Genomic DNA, 17,525 nt, shown 5'->3' with positions numbered 1-17,525 from the left:
GCCTCTGTGTGCTAACAGAATCAGCATGACAATGGAAAAGGTGAACAGTTGTCGTTAATGTGTACAGAAAATGTTTTTGGCATTGTATGTTTCCGCAAACCATGGATATGTTACATTTGTATGTTTCATACCAGCATTTTAAGTGTGGCGTAGTTCACATTACATAGCCTATATATGAGCTGACTCTGTCATCAGGAGGAGAGGACAATGGATGGTGTGACATCTAGGCAAGACTGCTTTCAAACAAGAGACAGACGTAAACTACTGTTTGAGACAAACAACAGCAGTTGTTTTTTGAATAGAGCATGATCAGAGCGTGTTCAGCTGTTTGTGGTAACCAGACTAGGTATTTTAAGCCAAAACACAATGTTTTCCTAGCCCAAACTATGTACTTTTTGTGTTTAAACCTAACCACACATTAACCACAGCTTTGTCAAAGCATAAAACTGCAAATTGAAACATAAAGTTTAAATATATCCGCAATATAAAAGTACAAATGTTATATATCTGTGGTTTGCAGAAATGAGCAATGCCAACATTAATTCTTGCAACTGGGTTCAGAAAATATATATTTTATAAACTGATGGGTGGTACATTTTTGTGCGGGAAAGAAAATATTGACATGGTGATGTACAAAACTTCACATTACGAAATATAAAGAAAATGTGCAATGTACAGAGATAAAAAACCAAAAGACATGGCAGCATGTTAATCACTAGGCAATATGAGGGGAGATGCCACCCTCCTTGTTAGCAAAATTGCATGCCCCCTGTTAACCTACCATTCCCTAGTAGCAGAGAGAGCATGCGGGCAGAGGGGTTGTTAAGTTGAATATGTTGGTGTAGTCTACTCATTGATTATTTATCTGACTGAGGTTTGTGCAATTTGCAATCTGAAATATCAGTAGTTTGACTGTGCTGTGTATTGAGAAATTCACAGCACTGTCCGTTGTGCTGAAGTATCAGATAGATTTGTAATTTGAGTTGTCTATAATATTTTCTAATCTATATAGCTAGGGGGTAGGAGGCCAGTAGAGTGTGTTAATAGGTAACAAATTACCCACTAGCATTAGTGTAACATATAGAGACAGATGTGGAATCTTAAGATCAATTAGCCGACATAAAAATACACTCCATTTGGATTGACAAGACAAGAAAGGATCCTCTTGCAGGTGGCCAGCTGTGGGAGGTTTTTAGTTTCAATGTTCTCACAAATAGCAGTCCAGTTTTTCCTAAACAAAGCTATGATTTGCTAAAAATCAAAATGTTAGTGGAACTGATCTTAAACATACAATATGTAATTTTATGCTGTGAGGGGTCTCTCAATGGAAACAGAAGGCGAAGCAATGCCATCATTGCAGTCAGTTTCTCATGATTAGGATTCTGTCATTGTTCATTGTCTAGGAGGTTTTTACTGGCAAAACAGAAGGACTAAGTAATTTAAAATACTGAAAATACTGAATCAAGCAGTTTTGTGTTAAAAATCTGTGTTTCTGCTACACTGTCGCTAATGTTTCCTCAGCTTGTTTCCTTGATAACTTCAGATTCAGACCTCTGATGACTAAAATCCTTCATCTTGTTAAAGAATATGGTTGAAAACATCCAGGCTCTAAACAGAATATCATAAAATGTGGCATAAACTGGATAAACAGTCCATTTATGACAGCTTCTGGCAGACAACCACAACCCTGACATTAGCGCAAAGGGGCTATGACGCCACTGATGGGTGACTGTGACCAAATGGCACGGACAGTGTCCTTGATTAAAATTTTAGATTTCTTCATTTGAAATATTTGGGATAATGTATGTACACAGCACAACAAAATACATTTCACTGGTCTGGTTGTTTTTAGACATTTTAACATCCTTAACTCTGAATCAGCTTTACTGCTGCATTTTGCATCATTTAAAATAGTAAGTCAATTAAGCAAAACTTGATTCATCTTGATTCTGAAGACCAATGTGTTGTCTTAGGCATCATAAGCTGCAGATAAGAAGGAGCAGTAACAGCTTTAAATTATGAGATACTTGTGCATTTGTACACATTCACTATTTTCGTGTTTGCGAGCATTTGTCCTAAATCTTCTAGAGATCAGAGCGTTTTTGTCCAAGTGGACTGTTAAATAATAACACTGCTCATGTATAACATGATTTTAATACTCATGAAGCCTTTCTGTAAATCAGTTATGTAAACTGCTGTCCTTTGCCTGAGTCTGGGGCAGAAATGAGGTTAACTTTCTCTGGCTGTGATGGCTGCTCATGGCCTCACTCCCTCCATCCGTCCGTCTGACCATGAAATTAGATCCCACCTACTTCTTCTTTGTTTCTCCTTGTAATTAAAAGTGGTGATTACTGATTGCCTGCTTTTTAAGCTCCTCTTTGATGTGCAGGCTAATTAGTTCGGTGGTGGAAATGAGGCTGTACTGCAGTGTGTGAATCAGTATTAAGGCCCTCCAGTGGATTCAGTCCTCAGAGTTTTTGCTTGTCCTCTTTCCTTGTGTCTGCATCCCTTTCCCCTTTTCATCCTCTGGCATCTTTTATCTTCAGATCCCTTCATCTCAACTCCATCCCTTCATTCCTTCAGCCTCATGCTTGCAGTTATATTAGGTGACATTATAATGATAAATGTCAAATTCATAGCTTAATTCAAACTATGTCCAGCAATCATGCACACCCCAACCTCACCCATTCTCTCTGCCCTCCACCACCTTAAGTCTGAAAATGTTCCTCTCTTAGGACTCTTAACATTGGCAAATGTCTATTATAACAGAAAGTAGCATGAAAGATCTCTAACTCTCGTTCTGAAGCAAGAGATAAGCTCTGGTTAATTTGATATTTCAAAAAAAATAAATATTTGAAATGAATGCTCTCACAATTAATTTGTCTGTCTGTCTGTCTATCTATCTATCTATCTATCTATCTATCTATAGATAACTGTCATGTCAGGCTACCATCTTTGTTTTGATCAGGAAATACAGCTCAGTCTCCATGGCAACCATGTCTCCTGTTACCAAGGAGACTGAGCTTGTGTTAATCAGCTCTATTTGTCCTGCAGCAACAGAAACAGTGACGCAGGAGTTCTGCTCTTTTTTTTTCATTGTAGAAACGCTCTCTTTCTTTCTCTCTGATTCTCTGCATTCATGTCTGCTTCCTTCATCTATTCTGTCTTCAGTCTTTTACATTGTGCATTAAATATTTTGTCTCTCTCACGTGTATAGCAGTAGCATCTTCTGCCGGTGCAGTGTGGAGAGTAATGAGGCTGGTTTCTGCTGAGGTGGCAAAGAGAGGAGAAGTGACAGAGTGTGACGCATCAATGACAAGGACAAACAACCATCAAGGGTGAAACTGAAATAAAAACAAGACAGCAGAGAAAGTGAGAGTGTGATATAACAAGAGAGAGATGTAAAATTGGAGGGAGAGGAAGAGTGAAGAAAAAGAGGATGAGGCTGAAACAGAGAATAAAGTTTTCTTTTCTTAAATGACAGTAGGGAGGAAAGAAGAATTTAAAAGAGGCTTACAAAAAAGAGAGAAAGGACAGTAAGGTTGGGATTGACATGAGGATGGGAAAAAACCAGTACAGATTAAACAGGACACATGAGAACACGGGTTTTATGTTGTTAGTGTCGACTTGGAATGAAGTGTGTTTTATGATGAATATTATGACATAAAATATCATTATTTTTATTCAAATGGATTCTTGTGTGTTTGGTAAAAGCAATTTCGAGGCTGTTTCTGGTTGAACAAAATAGATCCTTTAAAGGGCCAGTGTGTAATATTTGGCATGGTTTATTGTCAATCTGAATCTGAATCTGAATCTTCTACCCATTAATACCCAATATATGTTTATACAAGTGTATAATCGCTATAAAATAAAATTCGTTTGGTTTTCGTAGCCTTATAGTTATGCTTTTATATATATACTGTATATAGCAAGGGCCTTGCTTTAGAGAGGTCGCCATCTTGCGCCGCCATGTATGTAAGGCAGCCCGAGCAGACAATCCAGCCAGCCAGAGAACGCGTTTCGCGTCTATAAATGAACCAACGAAGACAGCGGAAGGAAGGAGGAAGGAGGAGGAAACAGCAGAGAGTGTTAGTAGTTTGTCAATAGAGAGTAGTGAAAAGTTTTTTTAGTTATAAAGTTTGCGAATGGACCACACTTACCACGCAACAGGAGAGAATGAACCCGAACCGTCATCTGCAAGGAAAAGAAGACGCAACTTCACTCCTTGTGATGCACTCTCTGCGGTGCTTTTCCTCCTGATGATATATCACCCCAATGATGGTAGCAGTAGCACCGAATCCCATTCTGTGCATTCAGCCTCTCTTCTCGCCCGCTTAGCATCAAACACATGGAGTTCCTCATCTGTGTGCTCCGGCTCAAACAGGTATGGCTCTGGGTCTGTGTCCGCTACAAGAAACTCTTCAAAATCGCGTTCAAAGTCGTCCATTGCAGCTACTATAGTCCGGAGATATCGCTAGGCTAAATAAACAGCTGAGCTCTGTTTACCGGCTACGCTGTCAGTCAGTGTGTGGGCTGGAGACTGAGCAGAGATGGGAGGAGGGGTCCCCACTCAGTATGGTAAACTAGTGTGTGTGTAAAGTTAAGAAGTGTGTCTGCTACGCTAGAAGAGTCAACGGAGTCTTTTACCCCCTGGAGTGTTACCGGAGTTTCTGGAGTGCTCAAATAAACGGGCCTTTTTCCCGAACGCTCCTCTGGTCTCCTGCTCGTGAGGGATTCATTACAATATCGCAACATGGCTTAGATTTCTAAATAAACATACAACTCATACACCTACTCCTGAAAAACTCGTGCGCAAGGCTTTTTGTCCCTGTGAGGCCGCCGTCATTTACCCAATGGGAGGGGTGAGCGAGTGAGCCCTGCAATCTAGAATTTGGCCACTGATGTCACTGTTTTCAACCCATTTTACACACTGGCCCTTTAACAAAAAGTCAGTGGGAAAAAAACAAGCACTTTCACTGGATGTTAACCGACAGTGCAAACATGTCCCAAATGGTTACACTGTTTCACCACTGCCAGCTGCAGCAGACTTGTTTAATACTGGACCAGTTTCAAAAAACTTGTCGTTCCCATTAGACACATAAACATCGGAAAAACATTCCAAGTTGAAAAATACCCAAACTTACTTACCAAAGCTGCCAACCACAGTGACAATCACAAAACTTAAGACGAAATGCAGAACATATGAAAAAAGGCTTACTTGATAGAGTCCTGACGTGCATGAAGCATGTGACTTAAACGTCCATTGAAGAGACTAAACATCAGATCTGTGTAGAGTATTAAAGAGACCGTAATCTTCCTCAAATTTATATATAAAAACAAACAGAAATGTTACACTTTCATTGTGTTTTCTACATGTTTTTTGTTCATTTCAGGTTTTAATCTTTCAATTAAGTCATCTTGTTGCATCCTCTTCTTCTGTAATAATTAAATGCCCCCTACTATAGAATTAGTGCCACCAACTGTTTATCTTGATGCACCCAACTCCTAATATTCCCTATTATTGTAGTGGATGGAAACATAGATTAATTTGCATATTTCTTAAGCTGCTTTTCTGGAGATTTTATTAAAATTTTTGCATTAAATTGGGAAGGAAACTATTTTCATTTTGGACCACAAAAGGATCTTCCTCAAACTGTTGCCTTGAAGTTGGAATCTGTTGTCTACATTATCACAGTATACTGTAGCATTAGATTAAAGGGCCCACATAAAAATATTAAGACAGGTGTGTCCACATACTTTTGACCATATAGTGTATATGAACAGCAGTTCAGAGCCACACATGTCTATGCGTTTCTTATTGACTCCAAACATTGAATTTAAACTATAAATTAGTAGTTTCTTTTGTGTCTTTCTTGTATTTTTCTATTATTATTATTAAATCTGGAACCCAAAACTACAGTATGACTTCTTGGGAGAGAGAGAGTCTAAAGCGAGAGAGAGAGAGAGAGAGAGAGAGAGAGAGAGAGAGAGAGACAATAATAGAATCTTTCCACACAGAGCTCTGTAAGAACATCATACACGTCCAGAGAAAGACACCAAACAACGCATGTAGAGCAGAACTCGGCCAATTCCCCCTCATATTGAAAATACAAAAAAGAGCAATTAAATTTTACAACCACCTAAAAACTGGTGACCACCAGACATACCATCACAAAGCCCTAACCTGCCAATAGCTGAAGCCAGAGAAGAGCCCCCTCAGCCAGCTGGTCCTGAGGCTCTGTCCAGACAACCTAACATGCCCCGGACAGCCTTGGGACCACAACACCAAGCCAATCAGACCAAACCAAATTATCAACCAACAAAAAGAAATCTATATCACATACTGGAAGGAAACAACTAAAACACAGAGTAAATTAAAATGTTATCTGACCCTAAAAAGAAACTTCACATTAGCAAATTATCTGAGCACAGTAAAAGATCCTAAATTAAGAAAAGCCTTGACTATGTACAGACTCAGTGAACACAGCCTAGCTATAGAGAAGGGTCGGCATAGACAGAGCTGGCTGCCAGAGGAGGAAAGACTCTGCTCCCACTGTGACAGACAAGAGGTTGAGTCAGAACTACACTTCCTCACCTCATGCCCCAAATACCAGGCTCTGAGAAATGAACACTTTCCCAAAATAATACAAATACACCCTGAATTTGAAAACATGACAGACATGGAGAAACTCCCATATTTACTTGAGGAAACACCCAAATGTGAGAACATTGCAGCTAAATTCATCATCTCATGTCACGACCTGAGGACAGCCAGTGGAACCTGAGAAACACAACACACTATTTACTTCTTTTTAATTGTTTTTAATTGTTTCATTCTTAATTATTTATTTATTCATTTATTTCTTGCATCAACATCAACACACACACACACACACACACGCACACGCACACACACGCACACGCACACGCACGCGCGCGCGCACACACACAAACACAACTTCAACACAAACTTCCACAATCTTTGTGCCTGCCATAGACTGAGAGACAGGAAGTGACACACATATTTGTTGTTTGTTGTTATTACTGTTATTATTATTATTGTTATTACTGAGATTGATTGAATGTGACTATGACTGTGATGGAGTCAATCATAGTTATACATATTATACATACAGTATTACCAACAGTATAGATTATAACTAATTTATTGTAAATATTGTTTTCCTTTATTGTTATTATTTTGAATTCCAAACGCTTGCTTTGGCAATATGTACAGTGTTACCTCATGCCAATAAAGCCATTTGAATTGAATTGAATTGAATTGAATTGAGAGAGTAAAGGTTAAAGACGTCACAGCAGGTGGTGACTGATTGCCATATTCTATCCTGTGTGTGTGTGTGTGTGTGTGTGTGTGTGTGTGTGTCTGTGTGTGTCTGTGTGTGCACGCACGTGTGTTGATTAATGTCCCTTGGTGTTGCAGTGGAGTACCCCCACCGCCCCCCTCTCTTTTTTTTTTTTTTTTTATTGCTCGCTATTACATAACAGCCTCCACTGCAGAGGTAGAGCACTGCAGAGGACTCCTCACACACACACACAGAGTTGTGTTTCTATCATTTCAGAGGACATTACATAGACTTACATGGAGATTTACCCAGTGTTAGATGCGTATACGGACAAGGACAGAGCCCTGTGTCTGTATTCTACATTCATTTCGTCTGTACTTGTCAACGTTTTCTGAAAGCTTACAGACAGACAAAACAGCAGTATCACCATCATCATAGATCATAGGGGTAGTGTAGTACAGTGTTGTGAGATATAACTGTAGGACACAATAAAAACATTTTAAAAATGTTAAAACGGAATGAATCGATAATTGTGAGAAGAATTCTCCTTCCACATGTTACGATGTATTTAATAACCTCACAGACCTCCACTGTCTACAACGCTGGCTCCATTACAAGGTCCATTATTACAACCTCCACCACCGTCACCATATTTGTTGTTGTCAGAAACGTTTGACTCTGACCTCTAGTGTCAACCACTGGATGTATCTATATCAACAGAAAAAGCACATGGACATAGGGCAGTGATGGTCCCAACATTTGAAATGAACAAATCTATTTTCATACATGAAGGGTGTATAATTGAGCCTTAACCCTAACTTTTACCCAAGTCTTCACTGTGAAAATTAATTTAAGTTGTGGAAAACATTAAAAGGAAACCAAAAGGAAGCAAAGTCCCCAAAATCTGTATACACAGATTTTTCCTCAGCACACTGCCTGAGTCTTATTTTCATGTTATTTGTCAGATTACCTATTGGTTATGGTGACTGTAAAAATAATGGATGTAGTTACAGTGACATCTCCCACTGGTTTGAGGACTCCTGTTTTGAAGCCTCAAGTTTGGCACTTTGGCCATTGCTATTTACACTGGAGCTGTGTAGGAGCGAGGGGTGGATCTGACTGAGAAGTGGAGGACACTATTGGCAGGCAGCTTGTCACTCAAAGTGGCCTACCCTCAATAATAATAATAATAATAGTAATAATAACTTAAAGCCTTAATAAAATTAAAATGGGAGAGTCAAATAAAAATTCACCCCCTGTACAGTTGTCGTGAATGTCAGAATTAACTTATTGACCAGAACTGTTCTTTTTTTATTACACCAGGCTGTAAACATGTTTATTTCTGCTGTAAAGTTGGACATTTCAACATGTTTTATGCCTGGTACACACTACATGATATCAGCCCGATTCTAGCCCGACGCAGCGACGTACAGTGTCGGTATGGATCGTGAACAATAATGACTGTCTAGCGTGTTCGATTTTCTTTTTGTCGCTCATGTCTGCTCCCGTCACAGCCGTCACTTTGACCAATAGGAACACAGAGCGATGTGCTGCCGTAAACAACTATTGGATAACAACACCCCCGGGTTTTAGATATTTCCTCTAGGAACGTTACCACACTGAGTAAAAAGGGAAAAATTATGGTGTGAAACAGCAGAAGCACTTTAGCAAGTGAGTATTGCCATTAGCATCAAGCTAGCAAACAATGTTACTTCTTCATAATGGAGACAGACATAGAGTAAGAAAATTAAAGAATAGTGGCTTTTACTAACCACAACTGCAGAGGATACCAGCTTCATTTGAAACAGACTGCTACGGGCAGTTATTTATTATTCCCTCTATAGTTTTATATTTTATTTTTTATCTGCTCCCATTTGCCTTGATAAAGTTAATGCATCACGCTGTCATTTCAAACTCAACGATTCCTGTATCTGTTTCAGATTAAAAACCCCTTATAACTTTGGTTGAGAGAATCCCTTAATTTTCTAAATAGGCTTGTATTGTGAAACATTTACAGGAACTTGTTGTGGAGGATTCAGTGACTTGTATGTTTGCGTACAGTACTTCAAAGGTACAGTAAATGCATATATACATATATTGATTAAACAGGTATATATGTATACATTTGTAGCCTTGATCTTGAATATCTATGTGTTTTCTGTTCTGTTTGAATGTATTTAATTTAATTTATTTTATCTTGTCAAGAGGGACAGTGTACATTAATGAACATTTTCATAAAAATAAAAAGGTAAATGCACCCAATTACAGCCAAAGGCTGATTTCCATTGCCAGTCCCCCTGCCAGATGGTACAGGCGACAGTTCCTAAAGATAGTGTAAACACTAAACATATTAAAGGCATAGCAATCACAGTTAATAAGAGCATAACAATTTCAATCTCAAGGCTAAGTAAGTACACATCATAAACACACGTCATATACAACAAACAAATTGCAAAAACCCTCAGATACTTCCTATAACATATACACTGTACCCACGGGGCATCTACTACAGTATACAAATATTCATATAATATTGCACACAGTATATTGCACCAAGAAACGCCATCACAACACTATTACAACACATAAATACAGCACATGGGGGCTAGGCCATGTAGCGTTTTGAAAATTACACAGGCTCTTTTAAAGTTGACAAGGTTGTATTGAGCTCGGGATTTGCTTAGGTTGTATCAAAATATGTTATTACATTTTAATTTAGACTACTTACGCATTCAATCTGTCAGGTTTTCATTATATGAAAACGTGCCATGTCCCATTCTTAATGTTTGATTTTCAAAGTACTGTTTTAAAACTATTTATGACCCTTTTTGGATTAAGTAGATCCTTACCTATCAGAAATAGGTGCTGTGTCATCTCAGGCTATCTTATTATTTTTTTCCACATTTAATCAACATGCATATGTGTGTTTTGTCAAACCTGTTACGATACACCAATTAATGTTTGAAAATGTTTTAAATACAAATTTACAACAAATCTGATATACTTTGAAGGCTAAATCTCCCCTTGTTACACCGAGTGTGTTTGTACAGTGGGAATATTGAGGTGTTTATGTTTTATCCATGGATGAATATGCTCATTTGCAATTGACACTTTCACAGCATTCTTTTTAAAAACAGAATATGGAAACAAAACAATAATACCCACATTATGTTCTGTAGATTACTGGTTTCTTTTACTTAACATATAAAATGAGTTGATTTGACATTTGTCTTTTCATTTTTTGAATTATACTAGAATATTATACAAGTAACAGGGCTGACACCTCAGTAACAGGGTTGACAACAGTTACCATACTGATAGTTTAAGTTGCAGCTTTGGGTCTAATGAAGATAATGGGATATTCATAAACCTTTAATTCAACATGACTAATCAAAGAATATTTTGGAGACATATTTATTGAGAGGTTTTAGCATTTTTCAAAACATGAAGGATATTGAAAGGACAGTCACTATGAATTTGATCCATTGAACATGTTTGGCATGTGTGGTCTCATGACCTTCACCACATGGCTAGTAATGGCTGCCAAGAACATTTTTCGTCAACCCTGTTACCATTCTAGCATAACAGGGTTGACGTAACAGGGTTAACAAAAGTATGGTTTTGCAAGTACATGAAAATATACTTTCCTTACCAATAGTAGACATTATGATTTTACAAGTTTCATTGCTAGCTGAGAGGGAAATGTAAAAAATTGTGCACTTGGTGACAAGTTTTTGAAATTTGGCATAGTGTAAGGTATGGGTATAAGGTTTTCAAAAAACAAGTTGGGATAACCACAAATTTCAATATGCTTTTTTTTTTTTTTTTTTTTTGGCCCTCACCGGAGATTTGGATCTGCTCTAAACCTGTCACCTGTCAAGTGCACAATTTTTTCGATTTCCCTCTCAGCTTGGGATGAAACTTGTAAAACCATGTATATTATGTAAATACTATTGGTAAGTAAAGTATATTTTCCATGTACTTGCAAACCATACTTTTGTCAACCCTGTTACCATCAACCCTTTTACGCTAGAATGGTAACAGGGTTGATGGTAACAGCGTTGACAAAAAATGTTCTTGGAAGCCATTACTAGCCATGCGGTGAAGGTCATGAGACCACATGGTGTGCATTCATTAGAGGCTTATATCGTGTTATTTATTTACATTAAAAATTTCAAACAAATATCTTATTAATGTGTCCTTTTGTGGAAACAGGGCTGACACAATAAGCTTGTCCCTTTCTGTCAAACATTATATAACTCTAAGAAAAATCATGAAAATAAGAGGACACTTATTTGTCTTTTCACCAGCATGTTCACAAAAGGAAGCTGATTTCCCTCCCAGGAAATGATGCAACTTTCGGAGCAGTCCATTATCTCAGAAGGGGTGTTTTCATTAAAAGTAACAGGGTTGACGACTACTTGGCGACCCGACTAAATTGATGTTTTTATTTTACATATACTAAGAATAAAACCCATTCATGAGTAATGAAAGGACACTTGAGGCTTTATGTATAAGTTTATGTTTTTATGATAGTTTGACTTTTTTGGGCCTCAATAGCTAGTAAAAGTAGAACAATCATATTGAGCGACAGGCCATTTTTACAGCTTTTGAATGATGCTTCATACAAAAAGGTGTTTAAAACTCTTTGAAAACAAAATAAATAAAATTTTACATTGTTTTAATGTTACAAGAGATATCATGGAAAATAAATTCTAAAATGATTATAGTGCATTTATTGTTTATTGACATTTATAGCACAGTTTTGCTCGAGAGACACAAAATGGCATGTTTTCGTATCATGACCTGGTTTTGTTTATAGCAGCTGTACTATCTTTTTTGGTTATAAGATGTTTGAAATCTTCATATGTTTCTAAAAGCAAGCGCTGCTCACTGGTCTTTAACATCACCCCTCTCTATTTGCCATTGCTGTTTGCCATTGTGCTGATTGATCCATGTTCAATCTTTCTGACTGCTGAAGAATAAAGCATGCACGAGCAATTATCTTGACAACTTGAACCTGTGTCGAATTACTTGAATTGCGTGAACTTGAGATGACTTTTATGGAACTGCTTAAGCCCCAACTGATTTGTTAGGTTCATTCAAGTCAGGTGTTGGACTTTAATCCTTACTTTTCTTAGCACACCTTATAGAACAGTGAGAGGCTGTGATCCCAGACAACAAAGGTGTGCGCAATGAATGAACAAACACCATTAAACAAGCCTTTTACTGGGTACTGGTGAATCTGTGCATCTCTGTTTTACATTAGTGCAGTTGTTGTGGTAGTAAATCCATTACAGAGGGCTAAGTCCCTGCTGACAACTGAGTGAAAGATATTTCCAAACACAGTTAGATGTTAGGCTACAGTTATTATTACATAACCCCAGCCTGGCCTGATCTGAATTTCAATCACCAACTTAAGTTTTTTGTAAGTTTCGTTTGAGGGGTCTCACACACACACACACACACACACACGCACACACATATCAAAATAAATATGAAAACTGTGCAGAGTATAAACGTGACCTCAGCTGCAGAGATAAAAGTTATTTCTGGAGGAAATTTCTTCAACGTGTTAGTGGAGGAAGCCACTTAAAAACAAAACTGAGTAATGAGCTATTCGAATAATTTAAATCTGGAGGCCTGTGCATGAAACAGCATATCTACACACAGGGCACAAATTTACACAAACTTGTTTATAATGCAGTTTAATGCATAGCTAATACATTTTAATGTCTTTATATGCTGTATTTATAAACACTATCCGTAACCCTAACCCAGTCATATTTTAGGAGTTTGTGTTGCCAGTTCCTCTGGCCATTGTTATGATCTTGCTCAAAGGGCCACAACAACATGGAGACACCGCATGGCAAAGTTGAACAAAAGATGCCTATATATTCAAATTAAACCAAATTAGACCAAATGTAATCACCAAATGAATATTTACATTGTGGAAATCCATTAAGTCAATAGTGTAATGTTGATGGGTAAAGGATGTCAGTGCAGAAGTTAAGGTGTAAAAGTGTTTTTACCAGTTTAAATCACCAAATCCGTTTTGGAAAGGAATAATGCAATAATTAAGCTCACGATGCCAGACGCTAGATGCCACTAAATCCCCCTAAATCTTAAACACTAGAGCTTTAAGTTGATATGTTAGTTTGCAGTCCTTCTCTCTGCAAACCTCTGCAATAATTCAGCTCACAATAAAAACCTCCTGAACAATGAACACTGAGGGAATCTTAACCAGGAGAAGGTTCAGCTGGTTGCAATCTGCAATCCTCACCAATAGATGCCACTAAATCCCCCTAAATCTTAAACACTGGATCTTTAAGTGGATGTGCTCGTTCGCAGTGCCTCTCTCTCTAGCCTGTCTAACCATGTTGTGCGTGAACGTGCGTTCATATGTGCATGCACAAAATTAAATTTTCCAGTTGCAACTTCTATGAACAGTCCAGATGCATATGAGGGTGATGGCACTCCTCACAGATGCATGTAATTGTAAAACAAGACAATGATTATCTAGTCTGTCATTCAAGGTTTAGTTACAACTTTGGACTGATGCAGAGTAATGGATTGACATTCACTATTGATTAAATATTAAATTTAAACTCTTGATTATCTGGGCATACAGGGCAATATGGATGCATATTTCTTCATAAATGGTTACCAGCACGTATCGAGCGAAGGCATGACATAGATAATTTAATATTTGAAAATGAATCAAAGGAAATCTGGGGGAAAAGTATTGTTATCTACAATTTACAGGTGCTACACTTCAGTTTTTCAGTAGAAGAAAAGCTTGGATTATTAGCCAATACAAGCACAGACACAGTTGATCCACATCCAGCCTCAGTCAGTGTTAACACAAACCCAGTACAGCTGGCTTCAGCAAATACTATCAATATTATTATTATTTTTTTTTTTTACCTATTTTTCTGTTTCTAGGAATTTTTGCCCTTTTATTGGACAACTTTACGTTAACATTTCACATTTATTTAAACAGAGCTCCTTCTGTCTTTCTTTCTCATTTGATCACAGTACCAGATCCTATACATACTTTACCATATGGTTGCCTTGTGCACCATATCTTTTTGGTCATATCATATCTGTAGTGACAAAGTCCTATACTGAGAAGCCACTACTGGCTGCTAATGGGCCTATTGTTTGGACGTGTGCCAAAAAAACCATGTCCAGTCTTTTCCAATAATATTTACAATGCGTTTATTTTCTCACCGCATTTCTGTTGAATTGTCCATCACTTCCAATAAGTTGACTTTGACAAAACGCAGAACATAAACTACAAAATAAAAACCATAAACGTAAATTCGTGCACAGTCAAAAACTGTTTGCTTCCCCAGCAGCATCATTGTCACAACAATCAGTGAACTTAAAACACCTGTGGTCAATCTCAGCCACCACCACAAACAACTCATGGCTGCCCTCTAGTGGCGTGGAGGCGCATTACATTCAAACATAAATTATGGCTCTTACACACCAGCCCCTAATTGCTCCTGGCAGAAGACAGAGCAATTCTAAACAATATTTAAAAGGAGCCATAAGAATGCAAAATATATAGAAAAACAAAATAAATCCACCACATTTTCACACATGGTCATTAATAATGCATGCAATGTTTCTTATTGCATAATTGACATCAACACTTGAGTTTGACATCATTTCTTAATCCGTGGCTTCATATAACAGACAGATTTTAGTCACAGGTCTTTCAATGATACTCGTCTTTGTTTGAAGACGAACACAATGGACAAGACCGTTCCTATCAGGAAAGGTTTCCAGTATTCTTCCAAGCAGCCATGATCCACGTGGCGCAGTAGAATCCACAATCACAACAACATCCCCAGGCAAGAAACTTCTTTTTTCCTTTGTCCATCTTTGTCGTTCTTGCAATAATGGGAGATATTCACGAATCCATCTTTTCCAGAAGAGATCAGCAATATATTGGACTTGTTTCCATCTCCTTTTTGCATACAGATCTGTCCTTTCAAATAAACCTGGTGGTAGGACTGGTTTCCCTTTCATGAGAAGCAAATGGTTTGGAGTCAAAGACTCGAGGTCATTTGGATCCTCAGACAATCTTGTGATGGGGCGATCATTCAGCATTGCCTCAGCTTCACAGAGTACGGTTTGAAAACCTTCGTCGTCCAAACTTTGTTGACGGAGGACAGAACTCAAGACCTTTCTGATCATGCGAATAATGCGCTCCCACACTCCACCGTGATGTGAGCCAGCAGGTGGGTTAAAACTCCACTTGATTCCCCTTTGCGCCAAAGATATTTCAATGTGGCTCTGATTTAAAGCAGCTAAGGCTTCTTTTAGCTCTCTTTCTGCTCCCACAAAGTTAGTCCCATTGTCCGATCTCATATGAGAAACCTGTCCTCTCCGACAGATGAATCTTCGCAAAGCGTTGATGCATGAGGTCGTATCAAGAGAGTAGGCAACCTCCAAGTGAACTGCTCTGCTTGCCATGCAAGTGAAGATTACTCCATAGCGTTTCACGATGCTACGTCCTCTTTTTACGTCGATCGGACCAAAATAATCCACACCAACATTAGTAAATGGAGGGAGATCAGGGACAACTCTCTCTGTGGGCAAGTCTGCCATTTTTTGTTCACCGGTCTTTCCTCGGTGACGCCTGCAGAATCTGCACTTTGCTATGATTTTTCTCGCAGCAGAATTGGCGTTTGTGATCCAGAATTTCTTCCTTACAGTGGAAAGTATATGATTTCTTCCCCCGTGGCCCAACTGTTCATGAAAGTAGCGGAGAATCAGGTTGGAGACGTGCTGGTCCTTAGACAAGATGAGAGGATGTTTTATATTCTCAGGTATTGCTGCCTTGTTCAGTCGACCCCCAACTCTCAGAAGCTCTCCTTCCAGAACTGGAATCTGGAAGGAGAGGAGATCTGGGAATCTCTCTCGCTGACAGAAGGAAATTATCGATGTCTCAGCATCTGAGAGATCGTCCAGTGATATCTTCTGACTTCCCAGTGAAGCTCTGAAAGCATGCATCTCTGTGCTTACGTCCTTGGATGGTGTATCACTAGCACCAGCAAGCTCTAATTGTTTCCTTTTCTTGCTCAGTTTTAACAGAGTGCCTTTCAGTTTGATGATCCACGCCACTGCGACCTTTAACCTTTGCCAATCGGAAAAGTAGGCTATCAGTTGTTGAGTGGCATTCACAGTGTCGACAGCAGTTGCATTTACTATGAGATTTCGTTTAACCTCTGGGTCGTTGGCCTTGACACTGAAATCCATAGGACATGCTGGCCATTTTTCTTCAGATTCCCAAAGAAACTTTGGGCCTTCAATCCATCTCCGATTGACCAGATGTTCTGCCTTCAAACCTCGTGAAGCATCATCAGCAGGGTTTTGTGATGTGGGAATGTATCTCCACTGCGAAACATCCGAGTTCTCTCTTATAGTTGTTACCCTGTTTGCAACAAAGGTTTGGAACCGTTTATTTTCATTTTTAATGTACTTTAGAACTGATGTGCTGTCAGTCAAAAAGCTTGATTTCTTCACTGGAAGCTGCAGCTCTGCTTGAAGCATTTTGTCGACTCTAACAGCAACCACCGCAGCTGTGAGTTCCAGGCGAGGTATGGTAATGGGCTTTAGTGGAGCCACTCTGGCTTTACCAAACAAGAAAGCAACATGAACTCTTTTCTCCATGTTCTGCATTCTGATGTAGGTAGCCGTACCATATCCAGTCTCGCTAGCATCGGAAAAATGATGCAATTGGGCACTTGAAATCTTCCCAAACCTTTTGGGCTTGAAACACCTGTTGACGTCGAAGTCTGCCACCTTTTCAAGGTCTGCTAGCCACTTGTTCCACTTCTGCTGGAAAGTCTGTGGTATCTGGTCATCCCAATCGCACTTCTTTCTGCATAACCCTTGCAGCAACAGTTTGGCAGGCAGCATGAGAGGTGCTAGGAATCCCAACGGATCGTACACAGAACTGATAATGGATAACATGCCGCGTTTAGTGTGGGGCTGCTCCTTGACTTTCAGCTTGAATTTGAAAGTGTCGGACTCAATGCACCATTGTAAACCCAAAGCCCTCTCCACTGGCAGGTTATCTCTGCCCAAATCAAGCTCATGCAGGTTTTTTACTTTGTGCTCCTCAGGAATGCTTTGAAGCACTTTCTGGCTATTGCTAATCCATTTTGTGAGGTTGAATCCTCCTCTGATGCAAATGGCTCTGAG

Source organism: Epinephelus fuscoguttatus, linkage group LG5 (genome assembly GCF_011397635.1).
Source record: "Epinephelus fuscoguttatus linkage group LG5, E.fuscoguttatus.final_Chr_v1".
Lineage (NCBI taxonomy): Eukaryota > Metazoa > Chordata > Actinopteri > Perciformes > Serranidae > Epinephelus > Epinephelus fuscoguttatus.
Note: the sequence above shows the minus strand (reverse complement) of the source record.